Below are 9,930 nucleotides of genomic sequence, written 5' to 3'. Positions count from 1 at the left end.
TTCTTCTACATCTCTTCCTTTCATTCCTTAGTGTTAACTGGACAATGAGGCTATGGTGCTCTCTGCTGTGTCCAAAGACACAGGAGCTGAAGTCCAGAGCTGAAGGCTATGATAAACAACACAACTTTCCTCACAGTAGACATCCGTTTGTAGTTTCTTCATTTGGCTTTTTCTGAGAAAAGTGATCTAGCCCACAACACATCTGCATTTGCCATTGAGACACCACTGTCTCAGACCAACATTAAAGCCATTGCACTTCTCAGTGAACTTTTCATCCTTCTTCATTTCATGGCTGGGCTTTGCAAACGAAGATTTAGGAAGGCTCTATCCATGTTTGCTACAAGCACGCTGGTGGCTTATGAGGCCAATATGAGATAGACATATCCGATTGCAAAAGGCACAGCAGAAGGACTCCTTAGGTGGTATATCCAGCAAGACACGATTCTTTCTGCTTGTCTTTTCTCCTCAAGAGTGATCCTGCGTGCGTTCTCAAAGGAAACGGCAGTGTTATAGATGGTGTGTCTCCAGACCTCCCAGTTGGAGGCCAGAGTAGACCAGTTATGATGACCAATATGGCCAAGGCTGAGATGTTGTTTCAGGGAGTCCTTGTATCTTTTCTTTGGGGCTCCTCTCTTGTGGCAGCCAGTGGCAAGTTTACCATAAAGCAAGATCTTAGGGAGGCGGTGATCTTTCATCCTGGAGACGTGCCCTGCCCAGCACAGCTGTGTTCTCAGTAACATGGCCTCAATGCTTGTGACTGCTGCTTGTTCTAGAACAGATGTATTAGTCACATAATCTGACCAGTGGATGTTTAGGATTGTTCGGAGGCAGCGTTGATGGAAGCGTTCCAGGAGTCGCAGGTGGTGGCGGTAGATGACCCATGATGGACTAAAGAGTATTGCAGGTCTCAGAACCGACCATCATTCCAAATAATTTGTCAGTCATTCATCACCCTCCTGTTTCCTATTTAAAAAAAAAAAAGTTATTAAGCTTTCTAAGCATGGAGTGGTGAGTAACAGAGAGAATTATGACTAGTGTTCAATTGACAGTCACTTCTGATTATGTATTAGTTTATATAACTTCTAGTTGTTTTCTGCAGTTCTGATTCTTAGTTTGACACATGAAAGAGAGCATTCAGTGACTGAGAGCTATTCAGTAATTTTTCCCCTTTAGTTTCTACTTAATGAGTATTATTCAAACTAGGATTGAAGATGGAAATACTAAATTCCTCATAGGCTTTCCAAGGTTTTAAGATAGATGTGTGAATTACTAGAATCACAGAATGGTTTGGATTGGAAGGGGCCTTTGAAGGTCATCTTGTTCCACCCCCGCCATGGGCAGGGACACCTTCCACTAGCCCAGGTTGCTCCAAGCTCCGTCCAACCTGGCCTTGGACACTTCCAGGGATGGGACAACCACAGCTTTTCTGGGCAACCTATGCCAGGGTCTCTCCACCTGTCCCAGGGGAGTGGAAGGCTTAGACAAAGTTTTTTAGAGAAGCCCTCTTGTTGAGCTATGAGGTGCAGAAAGGACCCCTTTGCTTTCCAAACTCCTTCTCAGAGAGGAGCCTCGGTGTGTCTGGATCCAATCTCAGCCTCAGATTTTGTCCACAGTTTAAATTTAAGGAATTATAGAGTCACGATTAAACCACTTTTGTCCCACAGGTCTTAATGATGGCAAATCAGATATATTTATATAAAATGAATTATTTATTATGACAAATGAACAGATAAAACATCTTAATCAGAATTATTTACTACACAGTATAAAAGCAAAAAACTACTAGTAGAGTACAGTATAGCATAAAGTGATATAGTGCACTGTACCAAAGCAATTGTATTAAAGCAATTGTATCAAAGCTGGCAAAAAGAAATAGTAAGTAGAGATTGATGTGACTCACCACACAACAATTGTGGGCAGATCTCTGTCTTTCACTTAACCACGAAGAGGTATCTCTGCTTCACAGGAGAAGCTCCACACACTCAAAAAAAGTATATGGAAGAATCTGCCATATGAAAGTTGGACTGGGCTTTTATAGTTATAAAGTAATTGACTGCCAGTCACATATTCGCAGGCCAGCCAGCAGCTTATCTGTTAAATCTTGCTTCAAAAAGCAGGGGGGTTGTTTGCAGTCTGGTGAACCAGGCTGGTTTTAACACAATTCAACACTAAAAGCAGTAACTCATCACAGACACTGTATTTTAGGCCCAAGGCAGATAAGACGTATCGAGGCAGAGCATCCCGGTACACAACTCTCACAGGGTAGAATTTGTTCCCAATATCCAATCTAAACTTACACTCTTTCCGTTGGAAGCCATTCTCCCTTGTTCTGTCACTCCTGGCCCTTGTCCAAAGTCCCTCTCCAGCTCTCTTGGAGCCTCTTTAGGCACTGAAAGGGGCTCTGAGGTCTCCCTGGAGACTTCACTTCCCCAGGCTGAACACTCTCAGCTCTCCCAGCCTGGCTCCAGAGCAGAGGGGCTCCAGTTCTCTAAACATCTTTGTGGCCTCCTCAAGACTCGCTCCAGCAGCTCCACATCCTTCCTGTGCTGGACCCCCAGGGCTGGAGGCAGCTTTGCAGGAGGATCTCACCTGAGGGGGCAGAAAGGCAGAATCCCCCCCTCCCCTGCTGTCCACACTGGGGGATCAGCCCAGCACACAGGGGGTTTTCCAGCCTCACCCACCAGCATCCACAAGTTCTTCTCCCCAGGGCTGCTCTTGATTCATTCCCTGCCCAGCCTGTACATGTGCCCAGGATCACATACTAATGTATTTACTGAAGGCAATTCATGCATACGTACACATACACACACTCATAATTTCCAAAACTATTTTTGTGAGCACCAAGCCAATAACATGAAAATGTAGGTTACTGTTTCATTACTGATATATAATCAAGGTCAAAAGTAGTCACTTTTCTTAGCATTCAGTTTCAAGGCTTTGATATGGACTTTACAGCTGTACAGGACAGCTTGCCCTGAAGGAGTCCTCTAGTTAAGCATCACAATATCTCCAAACGTGTTCCCAGAGTCACATGTCAGACACCTGAGAAAGGACATTCGTGGGATTGATTGTCACCTGTGAAAAGGATTGCTATCGAGTTCCTTTTGGAGAAAGAAAAAGATGACAAATCAGCATGCAGCTTTTGTACCATGAAGACAAGTCCTGGTTTAATACATCCCATGGAAAGAAAAGCAGTAGGAACCTCTTTGCTCAGAAACCCTCTAATCTGCCAAGGAACTGTTCGAGCATTTGGGGTCCTTTTCATGATGGTTTTTTCCTGCCTGAGTCAAGCAGATAATTTTTTACCTCCACCTCCACCCCAGCCTGGCTCTGCCCCTGTGCACCACAGGCAGACTGACAGGGGCTGTTGGCCAAGACTCCCTGAAGAGAACACTGCAGGACAAGGCAGTACCTCTAGGTAAGTCTCTGGTCTGGACAAACATTTCCAACAACAAACATTAAATAGCTAAAACCATTGCCCCACAACCAACATGCCTCAGCTAAGTCTGAAGGAAAGCAAAAGCAGTGAGTGGAAAAGGTTCAGTTCTACAAATGCTTTTACAGAAAAAAAGAAAATAAGGCTTCAATCTGCTTCAGCTGTGACATTTTCTTTGCCTGGCTGACTTTAGCTGAACCTCTGCAGACATGAGGCTGCAGATAGGGTTCATCCCCACTGGTATGATGGGCTGCAGAGACTGGGATTGACTGAGGAGCTGATCCCACCCCCGGAATATCTTACACCATAGCATCACAGAATCATTTAAGTTGGAAAAGACCTCTAAGATAATTGAGTCCAACCGTTAACCTAACGCTGCCAGGTCCACCACCATGATGTACCTAAGTGCCACACCTACATGTTTTTTTAACACTTCTGGGATGGTGACTCCACCACTTCCCTGGGTAGCCCATTCCAATGCCTTCTAATGACCGCTCTTTCAGGGAAGAAATACTCCCTTATATCCAGTCTGAACCTCCCCTTGCACAACTTGAAGCTGCTTCCTCTTGTCACTTGTTTCCTGGAAGCAGAGCCCAACCCCCACCTGGCTCCCCCCTCCTGTCAGGGAGCTGGAGAGAGTGAGAAGGTCCCCCCTGAGCCTCCTTTTCTCCAGGCAGAGCCCCCTCAGCTCCTTCAGGTGCTTCTTATCAGACTTGTGCTCCCGACCCTTCCCCAGCAACTTCTTATAGCAGGACAGTCAGAGGAATGAATCCCAAAATATCATGGAAGATCTATACGTGCCTCCTAAGGTCTCTCTTCCACCTCCATGCTGTGTTGTCCCCCACAGGAATCCCAGCAAGCTTGGGGGCAACATCTGGGTGATCTGTGTTGGTTATGTGATAACAACTTGTCTGCACACCCACGAAGCAACACTGAAAGAGCATGGCAAGAGGAGAAGCCCAAATAACACCTTGCCCAGCTACTCCCAGGCCCATCACAGGAGCCCATCAGCCCATCAAAGGCACTTCTGTAGTCCAGGGGAGCACAGGGTACAGTGGGGGCTCCCAAGGAACAAGCACCCTGGCCAGGTCCCCAGGGATGTCCTGACACAACACAAGGTGTGAAACCCACTCCCATGAGCCACAGGGAGCAGCTCTCCTTTCTGACTGAGGAGAGCTGCTGCCGAGGGGTGCAGGGGAAGAGACATTGGGAGTACAAAGAGATAGTCATGGGACATTTTAGGGATAAAACAAAGGTTTGAAGAGGAGGAGGGTAGGTGATCTGGGCAGGAACAAATATACAAAACTAGAGGTGTAAGGAGATAAAAAGGACTGATGATGTGTAAGTAGAGGCTGCTCAGCATGCCTTTGTGACCATGCCCTGTGCCTGATCATTGCACTGTCCTCCACTTATTTATATATGTATATATTTCGTTTTATATAGATAGATGTATTTATGTATGCAAATGCACGTACGGGGCACATACATTTGCTCTGTGTGTGTTTGTGCCTCCTGAGAGCACATTTTGAGCCTTGCTACAGGGAACATGGAGTTCCTGAAGCCTAACCTCTCTCAGATTGTTGGATCCAGCATGATGTATTTTCCTTTAACCTCTGGCACAGCCGACAAGAGACAGCTGGGCTCTGAGTGTTTCCAAAACAGCAGATCCAGTATTCCCAATAGAGGAAGGCAATAGATCCTTTTTCAAATGTGTTCTATCTGTCAGAATTATTTGCCAAACCTTTGGAATATTGTGAGGGAAAATCCTGGATTAACCAGGGCGATGGACTGAGAAATACATGCACAATATTGTGTATGTGAAGACTGGTGTGGAAATTGGCTTTGCAATGAGTTGGTTTCTTTTGAAAAACTGTTGGCCCACCACAGATCAAGTCCTAAGTACCTTGACTACAAAGCAGGTAGAGATCAGAGAGCTGAGGCCAGGTTCTCTGTAAACCCTGTGTTGGAAGCTGAGTTACAGAGGTACTAACAATTGCCAATGAGTGTCCTCAACTTACAGAAGAGTTTCTAATTTCACAAAGTTCATAAATAGAGTAATAGGGCTTCAGTTCACATAGGGACACTATAGGAGGGACGAAAGGGGCAAATTTCATCATTACCTTCCTTATAAAGGATTTTGTGGGGTTTGCCTTTTTCTGACCTCCCTTGTCTCTACACCCTACCTTTTAAATTCTTTCGTTACAATTAAACTTGGAACTGTAAGTACTGCAAATGTGAGGATAGTGCCTGTGAGCACTGCCAACAATGTGCAGAGTGCAGCTTTGCAATTGCCCCACGGGGTGTACACACATGCTCTGGGAAGACATCCGCAGGACCCGAGGGCATGGAGCTGCACCAATTGTGTCACTCTCAGGCTGAGAGTGATGTTATATTTTGCATGAGCATATTATATCTTTCTCCAAAATCCTGAGCTTGCTATATTGCTGCTACAAGAGTATCCAAGAGTTCTTTCAAAATACTTCAGCTGGGAAGACCAGGAAGGGATCTAAAAAGAGTTGGTGCAGGCTCTTCCCCATTAAATGTAGAAGAAAAGGACATTATGGAGTTTTCTGTTTGTTTCAAAAACTAGAAAAGTATAGCACATTTCACAAATGCCACTCTTTTTGATACCCATCCTCCCAGCTATTTTCATAGCAAGGAGAGTAGCAGTCCCAGAGGGAGCTGGGTTCAGCCTGGCTCCACAGAGATGCCTTGGAGAGCAGCTTTGGACTGGATGTCTGTCCAGGTAGTGCCAAGTGGCCATGAGAATGGCAGGGCCTTAGTCTCAGCCCCGTGACCTGAGCAGCTGTGCACTGGCTGCTGTCACACTGAAGGGAGAGGTGAGGCAGGTGTGGGTGGTGAGAGAGCAATAGGGAGAAGCAATCCTGCTGTGTCAGAAGGTCACTTCTCTACATTGCCTTTACTGCCTACTTTGAAACAGTTCAAGCAAAGCACAACATTGATGTCCCAGATGTAGAATATATTTTACAAAAAACAGAGGAGTCTTTAACACCAGTCAAGGTCCTTCTGACACCCTGGTAATCCTTACTCAGTACCCAACGATATCTGTTTTCATAACTTGCTTGCAGGTCCTACGGAGAAGGACAACAAGGGTATAGGGGACAGTACCTGGGAGGCCTGGGAGGTTAATTAAGGAGAGTGAGGACACCAAGCCCGTTGAGGGCAGTACAGGAGGGTGGTGCTGGGCCCTAATGCAATATATGTATAAATAGAGCTGCTGGACCAAGCTTCCCCCATAGCTGCTCATGGGATTTGCTTCAGATCAAGCCACTTTGGACACTCAGAGACGATCCCCAGGGACACTGTCTGCAGCAGGATTATCAGCCTGTCCTTGTCCAGGATCACTGCTCAAAACTGTCTTATATAACAACACAGACACAAACTTAGCTTCTTTAAGAAAGGTGATATACCTTCTCATATGGCTAATATTCATTAAGGCAGTACCAGCTGGTTTTCCCACCTACCCACATATTTGGATTCTCTAAAAGGTTTGTAGAATACAACTCCCCTTTATAAATGCTATTTTTCTCAGTATGCTATATTTATCACTGTGTTTCAAATTCTACTCATTATTAGCTTCTATGCTTTTTCCAGTACTGGCACCAGGTTTACTCGGCCATAATTCTCTAAAACACTTTAAAAATTAGCATTCTACTAGACAAATTCCAGATCTCCAAAAGCAAGGCAGCTTCAGGAAAAGTTCACACACCACAGTCAACAGTTCAGATGTTACATTCCCATGCATTTTTTGAAATCTTGCGTAAATGCCCTCTGGTCTTGGCCACTTTTAACTATTCATGTTGTCTATTTGGCAACAGGCAGAATGCACAACCCTCATCATTCAAGTACCTGAAAAATTCTGGCATGGAAGTCAAGCCATTTTTATCTCAACACTGGTTGGGTTTTTTTCTGCTGCTACTAAGAAACATCCCAAATATGAAATATAATTTGCTCTTAAAGAAGGAGACAGTACAGGTATGGGACCAGCTGTAAGTGGGAGCAAACAACCTGTATTATTTCATTTGCTCCTGCCTCTACTTCTGCTTTTGTTGCCAGAATGGCCTGGAGGAAAAAAAGTGTTTTCTTGACTTCATTGTGGCAAGGTACAAAGGATGGCCTGGTAATGAATTGTTTTCTAGTTTGGTTGCCTCAGAAAGGGCATAAGGAAGTAGAAGCTCTGTCATTTAAGGGGAAATAGCCCCACAGTTCACAGGGTAATAAACAGTTCTTGCCAGGAACTTGCATAGAATATAGATTGCTGCCAACTTTGCAACTGCTGAAACAATCTGAAGATATGATCATATCCCTGCTTTTGCTGGGAAAAAAAAAAAAAGATAGAAAAATTAATTTAGGATAGGGATCTCCTTTCTCCTCAAATAGACAGTATATATCATTTTGCAGTAGTAGCTGAAAGGCATCTTCAACGTCCATGTTTCAGTATTACAGGAGCAGCTTTCCTAGGCTGGGGGTAGGTGACAACTGTGAAAAAACCTTGCAAATATATTTTTAGAAAGGAATGCCTCGAAGATTATCATTAATTCTATTTGGCCTTGGTGCAGTGTCAAACTCATGTTCAGTGATGCAGAAAATCAGCATGCAATACCAGACATTTTGACAAGTTGTCTTAGTTTAACAAGATTACAACTTAGAAATTAAGAAACTTCAGGTGGAAGTGTGGAAAAGGAAAAGAAGAGCTTTTTATTAATAAAATTTGAATAAACAACAAATAGTGCAATCAAAAACTTTCAGAAGAAACAAAACAAAGTCCCAATTCCCCGGGCGGGGGGGGGGGGGAGGGCGAGGGGGGAGAAACCCGCGGCAACCCGGGGAGGGGGGCGGAACTGAAGGCAAAATGTCCCGGGAGCTCAAGAGCTGCTCACAGCCGCGTGTGCCCGCAGCTGCCGATGGCTTCGCAGCCAGCGATGGAATCCTTTGTCCCACAGGCAGTCCCGAAGGCAGAATACATCGCTCTGAGATGGGTCGCTCTCTGTCTCTTAGTCATCCTCCGCGAGGTGTCCCGTGGGACAAAAAAACTTCCTCTCAGGAAAAGAGGCGGCCGAAAACGGGCTCCCCGCTGTGCCCGGTCGGCGGACAAAGCCAAAAACCTCCCAGTAAAAGACACCCTCGCCGTGCCTCCGGCAGCCGCCCTTCCAGGGAACCTCCCCGTTCCCCGCTCCCGAGCAGATGCGGCTTCGCCCTGTTCCACCCCACCCGACGCCCCCATTTCGGAAGAAACAGATGGGGGGGGAGGGAACTCTAGGGGAAAATTCCAACAACTCTTTTCAAACCTGTGACACAGGTTTAGATTATCTTTCTGTTCCCTTTATATAAACTATCTTTGTACTTTCATTAGAAAAGAGTATCATTTAAAGTCACGCTCAAAATATGATTTTTAACACATATTTTCAAAGCTCAAAACGTTTGTTTCTATTAAATTCAGGAACCCTTGCTGAGATCAAAAATGTGTTTGAAGATGCATCTCTCCATGTATATGCAGGTTTTCTGGCAACACTGATCATTTGAGCTTAAAATCACACTCTAACCTGAGAAGAGCAATGGAGGAATTCTTTCTCTTTTGTCCATGGAATAGGAGACTGAAGACCAAATAGCTTTCAATAAAACAGAACATTACCCAATTAATCTGTGGGCTTACCATGGCAATAAATCACAGTGGGTCATGTCACAGTTTTGCATCTTGCGAATGAACCAGTCCCCTACAACTTTGCAAACGCATAATTTAAAGCACATGGAACAGGCTTTATCCCATAATGAACATTAATAATGTGTATGAGAATATTAATAATGAACATTAATAATGTGTATCTTTGTGGCTTTCAGAGACCAATAGGAACAGTGGAGGATATGGTCCAAACTTACTGAATTACTAATACAGATTAATGATTTTGAAGGCCAGGCAACTTTGCATCACAGAGGATGTAAGAGAAGACTCCTACATGAAGGCTAAAGCCACAACAAAAATTACATTTTCAGAAGCTTTGTAAATTGATGGGGGACAACAAGAAGATAGTTTCCCCTCTTCCCCTTTCATTCTTCCTGGTGTACTGCAATAAAAGCAACACAATGTTAAGATGGAGTGACAAAAGGTCTGAAAGGTGATGCTATTGGGAACAAATATGTATCTGCCTAAAGGCCCAGGGAAAGGGTTGTGGGTATGAAACATGGAAATAGGTACCCTAGTTTAGACCTAGATGTCTATCTGTCCCCAAAGTGTCAGACAGTTGCAGACACAGAAGCTTCTCAGTTAGTGGTTCAGGGACTTGGTATGGCAGGCTGGCTTCCCTGGCCACTTGTACCAGAAAAATCATCTCTTCATGAGCATCCCATGGAAAAGATCCTGGGTAACAGCCATGGGATCAAAGCTATTTAGTGCTATGAACAGGTGTGGTGTGCATCCTGCACTAACTGCAAGGAACTGAAGATTCCTGCCAGACACATAAGATAGAGAAAACAAA

The 9,930-nt window shown here is 44.7% G+C and overlaps 1 long non-coding RNA gene across 2 annotated transcripts in view; it reads right to left on the bottom strand.

Moving 5' to 3' along the window:
* Positions 1-469: 469 nt before the first annotated feature.
* The window catches only part of LOC135424384 (uncharacterized), a 53,899-nt gene continuing 44,438 nt past the window's right edge, over positions 470-9,930 (bottom strand). For both annotated transcript variants that reach the window (XR_010435182.1, XR_010435181.1), the window contains one exon: positions 470-963. This is a non-coding gene — a long non-coding RNA (uncharacterized LOC135424384). The remainder of the gene's footprint in view (positions 964-9,930) is intronic.

This window comes from Pseudopipra pipra, chromosome 19 (assembly GCF_036250125.1).
Source record: "Pseudopipra pipra isolate bDixPip1 chromosome 19, bDixPip1.hap1, whole genome shotgun sequence".
Taxonomy (NCBI): Eukaryota; Metazoa; Chordata; class Aves; order Passeriformes; family Pipridae; genus Pseudopipra; species Pseudopipra pipra.
Note: the sequence above shows the minus strand (reverse complement) of the source record. Positions and strands in the feature narration are given on the sequence as shown.